The 16,195-nt window shown below is 39.2% G+C and overlaps 1 long non-coding RNA gene across 2 annotated transcripts; it reads left to right on the forward strand.

Annotated features, from left to right (window-relative positions):
• Positions 1 to 4,954: 4,954 nt before the first annotated feature.
• Positions 4,955 to 8,122, forward strand: LOC145801646 (uncharacterized). Of its 2 annotated transcripts, none has more exons than XR_014343275.1 (3): positions 4,955 to 5,148; positions 5,879 to 6,051; positions 7,420 to 8,122. It is a non-coding gene; the product is annotated as an uncharacterized LOC145801646 (long non-coding RNA). The 2 variants fall into 2 exon arrangements; XR_014343276.1 differs by having other exon boundaries at positions 5,879 to 5,923; positions 7,420 to 8,121.
• The last annotated feature ends 8,073 nt before the right edge of the window (positions 8,123 to 16,195 follow it).

Here is a 16,195-nt window from a genome sequence, read left to right on the forward strand (position 1 = left end):
GTGATATCTTCAGAAAGACATGATCACCCACCTCAAACACCAAAGGTCTCCTCCTACGGTCGGCATACGATTTCTGACGACTCTGTGCTGTAACAAGCCTCTTACGGATAAGCTCAACTTTCTCCGTCGTTTCTCTCACCAACTCTGGACCCAACAGAGGTGCATCACCCACCTCGGCCCAACACACAGGAGATCTACACGGTCGGCCATACAAGGCCTCAAATGGTGCCATCCCGATACTAGACTGGAAACTGTTATTGTAGGCAAACTCCACCAACGGCAAGTGCCTCTCCCACGACCCACTAAAGTCTAGAACACAACCCCGAAGCATATCCTCAAGTATCTGAATAGTACGCTCGGACTGTCCATCAGTCTGAGGATGATAAGCCGTGCTAAAGGTCAACTTAGTGCCTAAGGCACTCTGCAAACTCTGCCACAACCTGGCAGTAAAACGAGGATCTCTATCTGAGACGATCGTCACTGGGACCCCGTGCAATCTCACTATGTCCCGAATATACAAGTCGGCAAGATGATCTACCGTATCTCTTACGCGCATAGGAATAAAGTGCGCCGACTTAGTCAACCGGTCTACAACCACCCATATAGCATCACTACCCCGCTGAGTCCTCGGAAGACCTACAACGAAATCCATAGTGACATGCTCCCACTTCCACTCGGCAATAGGCAAGGGTTGCAACAAACCCGCTGGCCTCTGATGCTCGGCCTTCACTTGTTGGCAAGTAAGGCACTTAGATACGAAAGCTGCCACATCTCTCTTCATACCCTGCCACCAAAACTGGCGACCCAAATCCCGATACATCTTAGTGCCTCCCGGATGCACCGCAAGGCGTGAATGGTGGAACTCTCGGAGTACTTCCTCTCGGCAAGACTCCGGCACAAACAGACGGTCTCGGTATCTCACACTGAGGTCGGGATACACCGTCAAACCTTTCTCAACCTTTCCACCGGAAATCTTCTCACGGAGAGATTCTACCTCAAGGTCACCTCTCTGAGCCTCAAACACTTGAGCCTCAAACACTTGAGTCACAAGCGTAGGCTGAACAACAACAGAAAACAAGGCCGCAGCCTCAACGGATTCGCCCAGAAATAAATCAAACTCCCCAAGTGCACCCAACATCTCCCATTCTCGAATGGCTATACTAGCTATGTCGCCAACAGGTTTCCTACTAAGGGCATCGGCCACCACATTGGCCTTTCCCGGATGATAATGCAACTCAAAGTCATAATCCTCTATGAACTCCATCCACCTCCTCTGCCTCAAGTTCAAGTCTTTCTGTGTAAACAAATACTTCAAACTCTTATGATCCGAGAACACCTCGAACCTCTCACCATAAAGATAATGCCTCCAAATCTTCAAGGCAAATATCACAGCTGCTAACTCTAGATCATGTGTAGGGTAATTCTGCTCGTGAATTTTCAACTGACGTGAGCCATAGGCAACTACTTTCCCCTCTTGCATTAACACACAACCCAGACCCTCTCGTGAGGCGTCACAATAGACCGTATAACCCAACCCTCTCTCTGGAATAATCAATACTGGAGCGGTAGTCAGTCTAACTTTCAATTCCTGAAACGACTTTTCACAAGTCTCACTCCATACAAATTTGACTCCCTTCCGAGTCAGTCTAGTCAACGGTGATGCTAATCTGGAGAAATCTTTCACAAACCAACGGTAATACCCAGCTAATCCCAGAAAACTGCGGATCTCAAATACACTCTTAGGCTGTGCCCAATCCTGCACTGCCTCTACCTTGGAGTTATCAACAGACACTCCGTCACCAGATACTACATGGCCTAAGAATTTGACTTCCCTCAGCCAGAACTCACACTTCCCAAACTTGGCATACAGCCTATGAGCTCTAAGTAACTCAAGCACCACCCTCAAGTGTGACTCATGCTCCTCCTCAGAAGGCGAATAGATAAGGATGTCGTCCACAAAAACGACTGCAAACCGATCCAAGAATTCCCGGAAGATCCGGTTCATCAAGTCCATAAAGACTGCCGGTGCATTGGTGAGTCCAAATGGCATCACCAGAAACTCATAATGGCCATACCGCGTACGGAATGCCGTCTTCGGAATATCCTCTTCCCTGACCCTCAACTGGTGGTAACCTGATCTCAAGTCTATTTTAGAGAAACAACGGGAACCCTTCAACTGGTCAAACAGATCATCTATACGAGGCATAGGGTACTTATTCTTAACCGTAGCCCGGTTCAATTTCCGGTAATCTATACAAAGTCTCAAAACACCACCTTTCTTTTTAACAAAGAGGGCTGGTGCTCTCCACGGCGAAACACTAGGACGTATAAAACCCTTGTCTAGCAACTCCTGGAGCTGAATCTTCAACTCAACTAACTCGGCTGGGGCAAAACGATAAGGTTCCATAGAAATCGGCTCCGTGCCGGGCACCAGGTCAATAGAGAACTCAGTCTCTCGATGCGGTGGCAAACCAACAAGATCCTCGGGAAAGACATCCGAGTACTCACAAACCACCCTTGGCAACTCCATCTGAGTCTCAACATCCTCACTAATCGAAAGGTTAGCAAGTAGACCACTAAGCTCACTCCGTCCTCGCGGAACATACCCCGGTGGCAACACATCACCAACCCGGTCCCCCAGAAAATGAAAATACTCTCCGCTCACAGTACAACAAGTGACCCTCTGGCGGTAGCAATCAATAACTGCCCGGTATGACGATAACCAGTCCATACCCAAAATAACATCAAAACCCCTCATAGGCATAACTACAAAGGAAAATGGGATTCTATGATAATCAACCTCTATATCACAACCCCTAACACCTTGTTTCAAGATCAATTCACCCCCAAGAGGTGACACTACACAAATAGGAGATGCTAACTGTGCTAACTCCAACTCCAAAACAGATGCAAATGCAGCAGACACAAAGGAATGAGATGCACCTGTATCAATCAAAACATTAGCAACCGAGTTGCAAAACAAGAAGGTACCTCTCACAACTGATGGTGCTGGCACAAGATCCTGCGCGGTAACAGCATATACGCGCCCAGACGACCTCTGATCAACCTGCTCAACCCTAGGAGTATAAGATTGCTGCACCGACTGAGACGATGAAGCCCCCTGATTGGCCCTCGAGGCCTGACCCGACTGAGCTGGCTGCTGACCCTGAATCGGCCTCAAACCAGATGCACCCGGTGTGCCACCCAACTGTGGGCAATACCTCTTCATATGCCCTGGTTGACCACACTGATAACACGAGAGTGGCTGACCTCTACCCTGACCCTGGCTCTGAGATCGAGCCGAAGAAGATGCTGCTCTCTGAACTCCTCCCCTCTGAGGACAAACTGGAGACTTGTGGCCCAGCTGGCCACACTTGAAACAGGTAATGTCTCCCTGACTGCCTTTCCCCGAACTAACACTCGGTACAGGAAAAGTCGATCTATAAAAACTACCTTGAGACTGTTGGGGATTAAAACCCTTCTGTCTCCTACCATCATTCTGACCATCCTGACTCCTCTTGGAGCCCTTCTGCCCTTCCTCCTCCTCCTGCATCATGATTTCCATGTGGGCTGCAGCATCAACCATACGCCCATACTCCCGAATCATAGTTCCCCCAACTCTTAGCTTGAGGCCACGCCTCAACTTCTTCTCAAACTCAATACAACGGCGTTCCTCAGACGCCACCAACTCAGGTGCAAACCTGGACAAACTAGTAAATGCAGCCTCGAATTCGGCCACTGAAGAACTCGCCTGCTTAAGCTGACAAAACTGGTCTCGCAGCTTCTCCCTGACTGCTGGAGATAAGAATTTCTCCTGGAAAGCATTCACAAAAGCCTCCCATGTACCTCCTATACGCCCCTTAATAAACTTCCACCACTGACCTGCATCCCCCTTCAACTGGAAAGATGCCAAGATCACTTTCAACCCCTCGTCTTCGATGCCAAGCATCTCAAACGTCTTCGTTGTCTGTTCGAGCCATTCATCTGCCTTAAGCGGCTCTTTAGGATCACCCACAAATTCATCCGGGTTAGATCGGAAGAACTCCCTCTTCAGAAAGGAAGGTCCTGCATCCGCAATACAAGCCTGAGCTTGATTCTCAGCTCTGAGAATGCCTACTGACTCCCTGAATGCCCCTGCTATCTCTCGGGCTAGAGCGCCCATAGCCTGCTGGCCTACTGGCTCGACCACATTGGCCTGGCCAATTCCCTCTTCAACTGCCGGAATCTCCTCTGGCACAGGCACCTCCTGCCTGCCCGGCCTACCACGCCTACCGCGTCCTCGTCCTCGTCCTGACATCCTAATAAAGGAAACAAAGACATTAGCACATTAATAAATGTGCCGAAGCAAAACACTCGCGTCCTAATGCAATGGACAACAATAATTCATTTCACGTAAGCACACAATCACATAAGCACCTACGAATTTCATTCCCGGATGAGGATAGTCCCAATGCGTTACTATAGTTCCGGTTGGAAGTTGTAACGACCCCAAAATCCGTATTAGAGATTACCTTTACGGCCTATTGTGTTAATGCATTTTGATTTATTGATATGTGTTCAAATTGAGGAATTATTTGTCGAGCCACGACTGTAAAATTGAAATTACCGACCTTTACGGGTTCAGAAATCAAAATTGAGTACTTGGGTATTTTAATGGGAATTTTTAAAGCTATTGGGGAAAATTAATTGAAAATCTATTTTGTCTGACTCGTTAATGCATGTTTAGGTGGTTAACTTTATACTGCAAATTGAAGGCCCTAGAGGTTTCAGAAACCAGAACAGGGGACATATTTATGATCAACACAATTTTTAGAGTCACCTGGGAACTGTAATTGAAATTTAATTTTTCGCGATTCGTAAGGGCGTGTTTGGCTATTCTTATTGTTAAAAGCTTAGATGTTGGTTATATGTATATATGGTTATGCTATGTGAGTGGTGAACTTATCATTTGGAAGTCAAATGAAATATTTGGGGGAGAGAGAAGAGAACCGTGAGAGAGAGGGAAGGAAGAAGAGGAAAGCTCCTCTAATCAATACTCATGGGGTTTTGAAGATGCTTGAAGGGGGTGAAGAAAGAAAAAGAAGATCATCCATGGGAAGCTTGGGAGGAATTGGAGAAAGCTAGGAGAAAGACAAGGATGGAACTAAGGTATGATCATCTATCTTGAATCCTTATGTTTGAGACATCAATTTCATGAAATCATGATAATAAGGGAAGCTTTGAACCCATTTGAGTTAGGGTTTTATGTATACATATTGATGGAACCTTGATTTCCTTAGAATTTCTTGATTGAAGAAGTATAGGCATTATATTTGTGTATTTTGAGGTTATGATGGTTGATGGAGAATAATATTGTGAAATTGGTCATGTATTAAAGGGTTTTGGACTTTGATTTACATGTAATTAAGGTTTGATTTTGGAAATGAAAAGCCCCAAAGTTTCAGCCATTTTCGGACAGCAATCTGCCCAGAGCCGCACGTGCGGCCCTGTTTCCCGCACGTGCGGGAGACAGCTTTGTCCAGCCATCTTTGAATGAGCATATCTTTTGCCTCGGGGCTCCGTTTTGAGTGATTCTTGAGCCTAAAATCAAGCCCCGGAAGTCTAGTTTTCAATGGAAGTGGTCTCACTCCCAAATTCTAAATAAAAAAATAGTTATGCCCAAATTAGTGACTACTGTTCACTTTCTGTCAACTAATTTTATACCATTTCTTCACCTAAACCATTTTCCATTGATTTCTCCTGTTTCTGTGACATGGAGTATAACTTATTAAGAAATAATGAGCTTGGTACCACCATGGCTAATTAAGTGAATGATCAAAGAGAATAAGTAAATGATCGAGTATAATCTCATATTATGTGTTGTGCACTGTACTTGTAGGTCGAGACGAGAACATCGTCCTATTACCACCGGGAACTGATCACTGTGAGTAGTAGTTCTGCAATCGTACGTTTACTTACCGTAAATAATTCTTATTGTTAACGCATTGTTCTTTGTAAGCATTTATGTTGTTTAGGGATCGATGAGAACATTGAAAGATTATGTGCACTTCGGTATGACGCTGAAACTACTCTACATTCTGATTATGGTTAATGGTTAACCTTAATGTATAATAACCTATAAATTACCTATAACTCCGCACAAGAATTATTAATATTATGCAACTGGTTAGCAAGAAGGGATTATGAATATAGATCCCGCTTAATGGGAACATGATATTTTGAATGTCCTATCCTGGACTCCTACAGCCTTATTTAGTTCGATACATGTTTTATGACATAGACATCTGCCTAAAATGGATTAACGAAATGAAAATCGAACAGAACCATGGGTTTCCTTATATGTCAAAGAATCGAATATCAATAACATTGTTATATGACTCACGTTACGGTGCGACTTGTTCTATCCCCACGAATAGTACTGTAACGACACATGTGTTTCTGTAAATAATTATTATTAATACTTTGTTATATGTAAGATGACTATGGCTACATGTAATGAATCATAAAGGGAAATTTATGTGCACCATTGTGAACGGTATTTGTATGAACCTGGCATTATTATGTTATGTTTATTCACTTCGTTTATGCTATGACATAATATGAATTGTTCAGTCTTCAAGAACTATTGATTCCTAGTACGAAACTAAGTGCTGCAATGCGAACCACCTCTTGAGTCCATACATACAAGAGCTGGGCTTAAAGCCGATTTGGTCCCTTTATGGGTCACCCGGTTATGTGAAATTACGAAAGATATAATTTGTGAAGATATGAAAAGAATAACTTGTGAACTTATGAAAGATATAATTTGTGAAGATATGAAAGGAATAACTTGTGAACTTATAAAAGATATAATTTGTGAAGATATGAAAGGAATAACTTGTGAACTTATGAAAGATATAAATTGTGAAGATATGAAAGGTATAATTTGTGAACTTATGAGGCCGAGGGCCACTTTTTGTGAATTTGTGAACTTATGAGGCCGAGGGCCACTTTGTGAATTTGTGAACTTATGAGGCCGAGGGCCACTTTGTGAATTTGTGAACTTATGAGGCCGAGGGCCAACTTGTGAATTCTGAAATTATGTGGCCGAGGGCCAACTTGTGAAGTATGAATCTGTAACTTGTGAAACTATGAATCACAAAGGCCGAGGGCCAATTTGTGAAGTTATGCATCTAAGTGAAGCCAAGGGCTAATTTGTGAATGTGTGAACCCATCAGGCCAAGGGCCAACCTATGAAGTTATGAACCGACAAGACTGTCCTGAAATGTGTACGGAATCAGACTAACCACAGGATTTTTGCATTTACTTATCTAATTAGAGAAATGTGTACATTGTAAGTAAATTAAGTTAATCTTTAAATTGTTTATGTACTACTGTTCACTGAGCTTGACTCACTTTGTCTTATGTCTGTTTCTGTAGGCACTCCACCTGGAGGTCAGTTTTAACCCATGGCATCCGTGCCTCTTTTGTCAACCTCAGAGTATCCAGGCACTTAAGTGAAGGCAGCCCTTTTTGCTAAACTTTTGATTTTACACTCTGATTGTTTGCTTAAGGTCGATGTATATATAATTCCTTTGCCTGTCCATGTTGTTTTACGCCCAATTCTAAGGGCTGGGTCTGTATATATACATATGTACATAGCTAACTCTCTGGTGCACGTCACTGTATGTTTATTTGCCTTATGTTCTGTCTGTGATCCTGGCATGATAGTGGTCGCTCAATGGATGCAGTTCTTTTATTTATGTTAATTTATATTGGTAAATGCTTCCGTTCAGGCCCCATATGATATGTATACCAGGTTATGCGTCCGTTTCTGTGTAGGTCATGCCCAAACTTTTAGGGGCAAGTTTAGGGCGTGACAAGTGGTATCAGAGCACGAGTTGCTATCTCACACACGAGTCCATTGAGCCTTAGGGTGTCTAGAAAAGACTTAGGCATCATGCATGACATTTTGAATGAAAATGGAAAAATTGATAGCAACGTTAAATGTACTCTGTTAACGCTAACGATTATAACCCATGTCCATTATATATTCTTTGTGTATATTGTGAATGATTGTTATGTAGAACATAATAAGACATGCAGATGCGATTAAATCAACAAAATTACACTGCAGAAGCGTGGTAAGGGTTCGAGCTGATCGGTAAGACCATTCATTTGTCAATGATTAAATAAGATGTAAGGTATCGGTCGTTATTTGTGGATTGGAAGTTACTTACCATCTGTTTAGGTGAAGTGATTAAACTCTAAGTATAGAATATTTCTAAGACTAAAGAAAATGATATAGTCCTCTTTGCCACAACAATGTTTAGATCTGTGATTTCGAGCAATTACTACACATGAGTATTTTGATAAAATGTGTTTGTGTGCTAACTGAAATTGTGCTGAGTACGATTGGCTGTAAGAAGAAGTTAGGCATATGATGACCCCTGTTAGAATTGTGTAATTTGCTTATGGAAACCTGCGATCTGGAATCTGTAATTTGAAATTTGAAGTTGAAATCTGAAAGCTAACTCTGTTATCCGTAATCTATTTTGTCATGTGTAAACTGTAATCCGTAATCAGGATTTCTTATAAAGAATGGTTGAACAACATGGAGGACCTTACCAACATTACGTGTCTGTTTACATGAGACTTGTAACAAGATAGACAGTTATGGACTACTTCGAGATCAAACTAAATGATTGATAAACGGATAAGTTACAGTAAGAATTAAAAATTCTGTTTCTGTATACTAATGACTTAAGATTGAGAAATTATTTCTGTGATATACTTCTGCGTAAATGTGCAAATGTTAGATATTGCAATTGTTCTGCACGACACTGTGAACTTAAAAAAAAAAAAAAAAAAAAAAAAAAAAAAAAAGAAAACGAGTGGGCATGGGCATATTCTATATTGATGGCGAGTTAACGGTATGTACTGGACATTTACCTCCTCCGGTGTACTTATATTGATTTGTATAATATGTGCGACGTGATTCCGAATTGATTTCTTATTTTATTAAACTGATCTGGCTAAGTGTTCTAACTCTGATATTAAGTGGTCAAATTATTTCGTCGCTAAATTGTTGAATTTCAAGCCAATATGGAATCTGGATGGATGTGAATACTGTAAACTTAAGGGAATCTATGACCTTATGGTTATGATTGATTAATCAAGCATGATTTTGAATTTGATTTTTGACTTTGTTTTGAGTGGCTCCCTTTGCTCAAAATAATGGTTGTTATAGTTGTATTTAATGTACGATTGAATTTATGACGGTATGACCAAGTATCTACAATGGTATGTTTGCGTGAATTTATAACACTATAGGTTATTTACTTTGGTATAGTCATAACTACTTGATTTCTCCTTGTGCTACTGTATTTAGAAGTAATACTGTGAAGAATTAACGATATTGATTGGGATTCTTCTTCCCATCGTTCCGATCTTGTTACGAATTAGTATGTATGGTTTTAAATGCATATAACGAAATGATTTTGTTGTGTTTTCGGAAATGGAAAATACAAAGAACAATTGTGAAGCTAGAGACTACATGCCTATACGACTTATTCATGTCTATTGAAATGATGTACAGCTTGGGTTACCATCTTATCACTAAGTGACTTCTATTATAGGAATTACCAAGTGCTGAGATTTGTATACGAACTATTAATGCCCGTTAACCATAAAGGTTTGAGCCGCATTTGATTTTACTAATAATTTACCCTGAACATGTAATTCCTTGATATGGGATTTGAGCTGTTCTTTGGAGTCTGTTAGAAATTTGATTTGAACTGATAATTTATAACAGGTACGACAGAAGTCACCAAGTCGTTGATTTAGAACATATGTGTTATTCCAGATTTAATTGTTGTAAGAAGCATATGCCTTTGAAACGTGAGTATGTAGTAATGTCTCCTTAACCTTTGAGGAATTATGATAATGGGGGTTGTTGTGAACCTAAAGAATTTGAATTATGTTTAATAGCTTATGAGTTGCATGCAAGCGAATACTCGAATGAATTCATTTCTGTGAGTAATAAATTGAAATGTACAAGATTCATGAATAATGAGATGATGTTTTGATGATATTGAGTATTTTTATTAATTGGGTTACCAATTAGCTAGTAAAGATGGATTACTTGTGACTCTTGGAGCAAACTCCATTGAAATTGACTAAATAGGATTGTGAATTGTTAAATAATTGAGAAATGTTGTGTACCCAAGACGAAACTGGACTTGTGGCAGGGTGAATCAAGTTTGGAGGACCAAACTTTTTAAGGTGGGGAGGATGTAACGACCCCAAAATCCGTATTAGAGATTACCTTTACGGCCTATTGTGTTAATGCATTTTGATTTATTGATATGTGTTCAAATTGAGGAATTATTTGTCGAGCCACGACTGTAAAATTGAAATTACCGACCTTTACGGGTTCAGAAATCAAAATTGAGTACTTGGGTATTTTAATGGGAATTTTTAAAGCTATTGGGGAAAATTAATTGGAAATCTATTTTGTCTGACTCGTTAATGCATGTTTAGGTGGTTAACTTTATACTGCAAATTGAAGGCCCTAGAGGTTTCAGAAACCAGAACAGGGGACATATTTATGATCAACACAATTTTTAGAGTCACCTGGGAACTGTAATTGAAATTTAATTTTTCGCGATTCGTAAGGGCGTGTTTGGCTATTCTTATTGTTAAAAGCTTAGATGTTGGTTATATGTATATATGGTTATGCTATGTGAGTGGTGAACTTATCATTTGGAAGTCAAATGAAATATTTGGGGGAGAGAGAAGAGAACCGTGAGAGAGAGGGAAGGAAGAAGAGGAAAGCTCCTCTAATCAATACTCATGGGGTTTTGAAGATGCTTGAAGGGGGTGAAGAAAGAAAAAGAAGATCATCCATGGGAAGCTTGGGAGGAATTGGAGAAAGCTAGGAGAAAGACAAGGATGGAACTAAGGTATGATCATCTATCTTGAATCCTTATGTTTGAGACATCAATTTCATGAAATCATGATAATAAGGGAAGCTTTGAACCCATTTGAGTTAGGGTTTTATGTATACATATTGATGGAACCTTGATTTCCTTAGAATTTCTTGATTGAAGAAGTATAGGCATTATATTTGTGTATTTTGAGGTTATGATGGTTGATGGAGAATAATATTGTGAAATTGGTCATGTATTAAAGGGTTTTGGACTTTGATTTACATGTAATTAAGGTTTGATTTTGGAAATGAAAAGCCCCAAAGTTTCAGCCATTTTCGGACAGCAATCTGCCCAGAGCCGCACGTGCGGCCCTGTTTCCCGCACGTGCGGGAGACAGCTTTGTCCAGCCATCTTTGAATGAGCATATCTTTTGCCTCGGGGCTCCGTTTTGAGTGATTCTTGAGCCTAAAATCAAGCCCCGGAAGTCTAGTTTTCAATGGAAGTGGTCTCACTCCCAAATTCTAAATAAAAAAATAGTTATGCCCAAATTAGTGACTACTGTTCACTTTCTGTCAACTAATTTTATACCATTTCTTCACCTAAACCATTTTCCATTGATTTCTCCTGTTTCTGTGACATGGAGTATAACTTATTAAGAAATAATGAGCTTGGTACCACCATGGCTAATTAAGTGAATGATCAAAGAGAATAAGTAAATGATCGAGTATAATCTCATATTATGTGTTGTGCACTGTACTTGTAGGTCGAGGCGAGAACATCGTCCTATTACCACCGGGAACTGATCACTGTGAGTAGTAGTTCTGCAATCGTACGTTTACTTACCGTAAATAATTCTTATTGTTAACGCATTGTTCTTTGTAAGCATTTATGTTGTTTAGGGATCGATGAGAACATTGAAAGATTATGTGCACTTCGGTATGACGCTGAAACTACTCTACATTCTGATTATGGTTAATGGTTAACCTTAATGTATAATAACCTGTAAATTACCTATAACTCCGCACAAGAATTATTAATATTATGCAACTGGTTAGCAAGAAGGGATTATGAATATAGATCCCGCTTAATGGGAACATGATATTTTGAATGTCCTATCCTGGACTCCTACAGCCTTATTTAGTTCGATACATGTTTTATGACATAGACATCTGCCTAAAATGGATTAACGAAATGAAAATCGAACAGAACCATGGGTTTCCTTATATGTCAAAGAATCGAATATCAATAACATTGTTATATGACTCACGTTACGGTGCGACTTGTTCTATCCCCACGAATAGTACTGTAACGACACATGTGTTTCTGTAAATAATTATTATTAATACTTTGTTATATGTAAGATGACTATGGCTACATGTAATGAATCATAAAGGGAAATTTATGTGCACCATTGTGAACGGTATTTGTATGAACCTGGCATTATTATGTTATGTTTATTCACTTCGTTTATGCTATGACATAATATGAATTGTTCAGTCTTCAAGAACTATTGATTCCTAGTACGAAACTAAGTGCTGCAATGCGAACCACCTCTTGAGTCCATACATACAAGAGCTGGGCTTAAAGCCGATTTGGTCCCTTTATGGGTCACCCGGTTATGTGAAATTACGAAAGATATAATTTGTGAAGATATGAAAAGAATAACTTGTGAACTTATGAAAGATATAATTTGTGAAGATATGAAAGGAATAACTTGTGAACTTATGAAAGATATAATTTGTGAAGATATGAAAGGAATAACTTGTGAACTTATGAAAGATATAAATTGTGAAGATATGAAAGGTATAATTTGTGAACTTATGAGGCCGAGGGCCACTTTTTGTGAATTTGTGAACTTATGAGGCCGAGGGCCACTTTGTGAATTTGTGAACTTATGAGGCCGAGGGCCACTTTGTGAATTTGTGAACTTATGAGGCCGAGGGCCAACTTGTGAATTCTGAAATTATGTGGCCGAGGGCCAACTTGTGAAGTATGAATCTGTAACTTGTGAAACTATGAATCACAAAGGCCGAGGGCCAATTTGTGAAGTTATGCATCTAAGTGAAGCCAAGGGCTAATTTGTGAATGTGTGAACCCATCAGGCCAAGGGCCAACCTATGAAGTTATGAACCGACAAGACTGTCCTGAAATGTGTACGGAATCAGACTAACCACAGGATTTTTGCATTTACTTATCTAATTAGAGAAATGTGTACATTGTAAGTAAATTAAGTTAATCTTTAAATTGTTTATGTACTACTGTTCACTGAGCTTGACTCACTTTGTCTTATGTCTGTTTCTGTAGGCACTCCACCTGGAGGTCAGTTTTAACCCATGGCATCCGTGCCTCTTTTGTCAACCTCAGAGTATCCAGGCACTTAAGTGAAGGCAGCCCTTTTTGCTAAACTTTTGATTTTACACTCTGATTGTTTGCTTAAGGTCGATGTATATATAATTCCTTTGCCTGTCCATGTTGTTTTACGCCCAATTCTAAGGGCTGGGTCTGTATATATACATATGTACATAGCTAACTCTCTGGTGCACGTCACTGTATGTTTATTTGCCTTATGTTCTGTCAGTGATCCTGGCATGATAGTGGTCGCTCAATGGATGCAGTTCTTTTATTTATGTTAATTTATATTGGTAAATGCTTCCGTTCAGGCCCCATATGATATGTATACCAGGTTATGCGTCCGTTTCTATGTAGGTCATGCCCAAACTTTTAGGGGCAAGTTTAGGGCGTGACAAGTGGTATCGGAGCACAAGTTGCTATCTCACACACGAGTCCATTGAGCCTTAGGGTGTCTAGAAAAGACTTAGGCATCATGCATGACATTTTGAATGAAAATGGAAAAATTGATAGCAACGTTAAATGTACTCTGTTAACGCTAACGATTATAACCCATGTCCATTATATATTCTTTGTGTATATTGTGAATGATTGTTATGTAGAACATAATAAGACATGCAGATGCGATTAAATCAACAAAATTACACTGCAGAAGTGTGGTAAGGGTTCGAGCTGATCGGTAAGACCATTCATTTGTCAATGATTAAATAAGATGTAAGGTATCGGTTGTTATTTGTGGATTGGAAGTTACTTACCATCTGTTTAGGTGAAGTGATTAAACTCTAAGTATAGAATATTTCTAAGACTAAAGAAAATGATATAGTCCTCTTTGCCACAACAATGTTTAGATCTGTGATTTCGAGCAATTACTACACATGAGTATTTTGATAAAATGTGTTTGTGTGCTAACTGAAATTGTGCTGAGTACGATTGGCTGTAAGAAGAAGTTAGGCATATGATGACCCCTGTTAGAATTGTGTAATTTGTTTATGGAAACCTGCGATCTGGAATCTATAATTTGAAATTTGAAGTTGAAATCTGAAAGCTAACTCTGTTATCCGTAATCTATTTTGTCATGTGTAAACTGTAATCCGTAATCAGGATTTCTTATAAAGAATGGTTGAACAACATGGAGGACCTTACCAACATTACGTGTCTGTTTACATGAGACTTGTAACAAGATAGACAGTTATGGACTACTTCGAGATCAAACTAAATGATTGATAAACGGATAAGTTACAGTAAGAATTAAAAATTCTGTTTCTGTATACTAATGACTTAAGATTGAGAAATTGTTTCTGTGATATACTTCTGCGTAAATGTGCAAATGTTAGATATTGCAATTGTTCTGCACGACACTGTGAACTTAAAAAAAAAAAATAAATAAATAAATAAAATAAAATAAAAGAGTGGGCATGGGCATATTCTATATTGATGGCGAGTTAACGGTATGTACTGGACATTTACCTCCTCCGGTGTACTTATATTGATTTGTATAATATGTGCGACGTGATTCCGAATTGATTTCTTATTTTATTAAACTGATCTGGCTAAGTGTTCTAACTCTGATATTAAGTGGTCAAATTATTTCGTCGCTAAATTGTTGAATTTCAAGCCAATATGGAATCTGGATGGATGTGAATACTGTAAACTTAAGGGAATCTATGACCTTATGGTTATGATTGATTAATCAAGCATGATTTTGAATTTGATTTTTGACTTTGTTTTGAGTGGCTCCCTTTGCTCAAAATAATGGTTGTTATAGTTGTATTTAATGTACGATTGAATTTATGACGGTATGACCAAGTATCTACAATGGTATGTTTGCGTGAATTTATAACACTATAGGTTATTTACTTTGGTATAGTCATAACTACTTGATTTCTCCTTGTGCTACTGTATTTAGAAGTAATACTGTGAAGAATTAACGATATTGATTGGGATTCTTCTTCCCATCGTTCCGATCTTGTTACGAATTAGTATGTATGGTTTTAAATGCATATAACGAAATGATTTTGTTGTGTTTTCGGAAATGGAAAATACAAAGAACAATTGTGAAGCTAGAGACTACATGCCTATACGACTTATTCATGTCTATTGAAATGATGTACAGCTTGGGTTACCAGCTTATCACTAAGTGACTTCTATTATAGGAATTACCAAGTGCTGAGATTTGTATACGAACTATTAATGCCCGTTAACCATAAAGGTTTGAGCCGCATTTGATTTTACTAATAATTTACCCTGAACATGTAATTCCTTGATATGGGATTTGAGCTGTTCTTTGGAGTCTGTTAGAAATTTGATTTGAACTGATAATTTATAACAGGTACGACAGAAGTCACCAAGTCGTTGATTTAGAACATATGTGTTATTCTAGATTTAATTGTTGTAAGAAGCATATGCCTTTGAAACGTGAGTATGTAGTAATGTCACCTTAACCTTTGAGGAATTATGATAATGGGGGTTGTTGTGAACCTAAAGAATTTGAATTATGTTTAATAGCTTATGAGTTGCATGCAAGCGAATACTCGAATGAATTCATTTCTGTGAGTAATAAATTGAAATGTACAAGATTCATGAATAATGAGATGATGTTTTGATGATATTGAGTATTTTTATTAATTGGGTTACCAATTAGCTAGTAAAGATGAATTACTTGTGACTCTTGGAGCAAACTCCATTGAAATTGTCTAAATAGGATTGTGAATTGTTAAATAATTGAGAAATGTTGTGTACCCAAGACGAAACTGGACTTGTGGCAGGGTGAATCAAGTTTGGAGGACCAAACTTTTTAAGGTGGGGAGGATGTAACGACCCCAAAATCCGTATTAGAGATTACCTTTACGGCCTATTGTGTTAATGCATTTTGATTTATTGATATGTGTTCAAATTGAGGAATTATTTGTTGAGCCACGACTGTAAAATTGAAATTA

This window comes from Camellia sinensis, chromosome 10 (assembly GCF_055761805.1).
Source record: "Camellia sinensis isolate YWXY chromosome 10, ASM5576180v1, whole genome shotgun sequence".
In the NCBI taxonomy this organism is placed as follows: domain Eukaryota; kingdom Viridiplantae; phylum Streptophyta; class Magnoliopsida; order Ericales; family Theaceae; genus Camellia; species Camellia sinensis.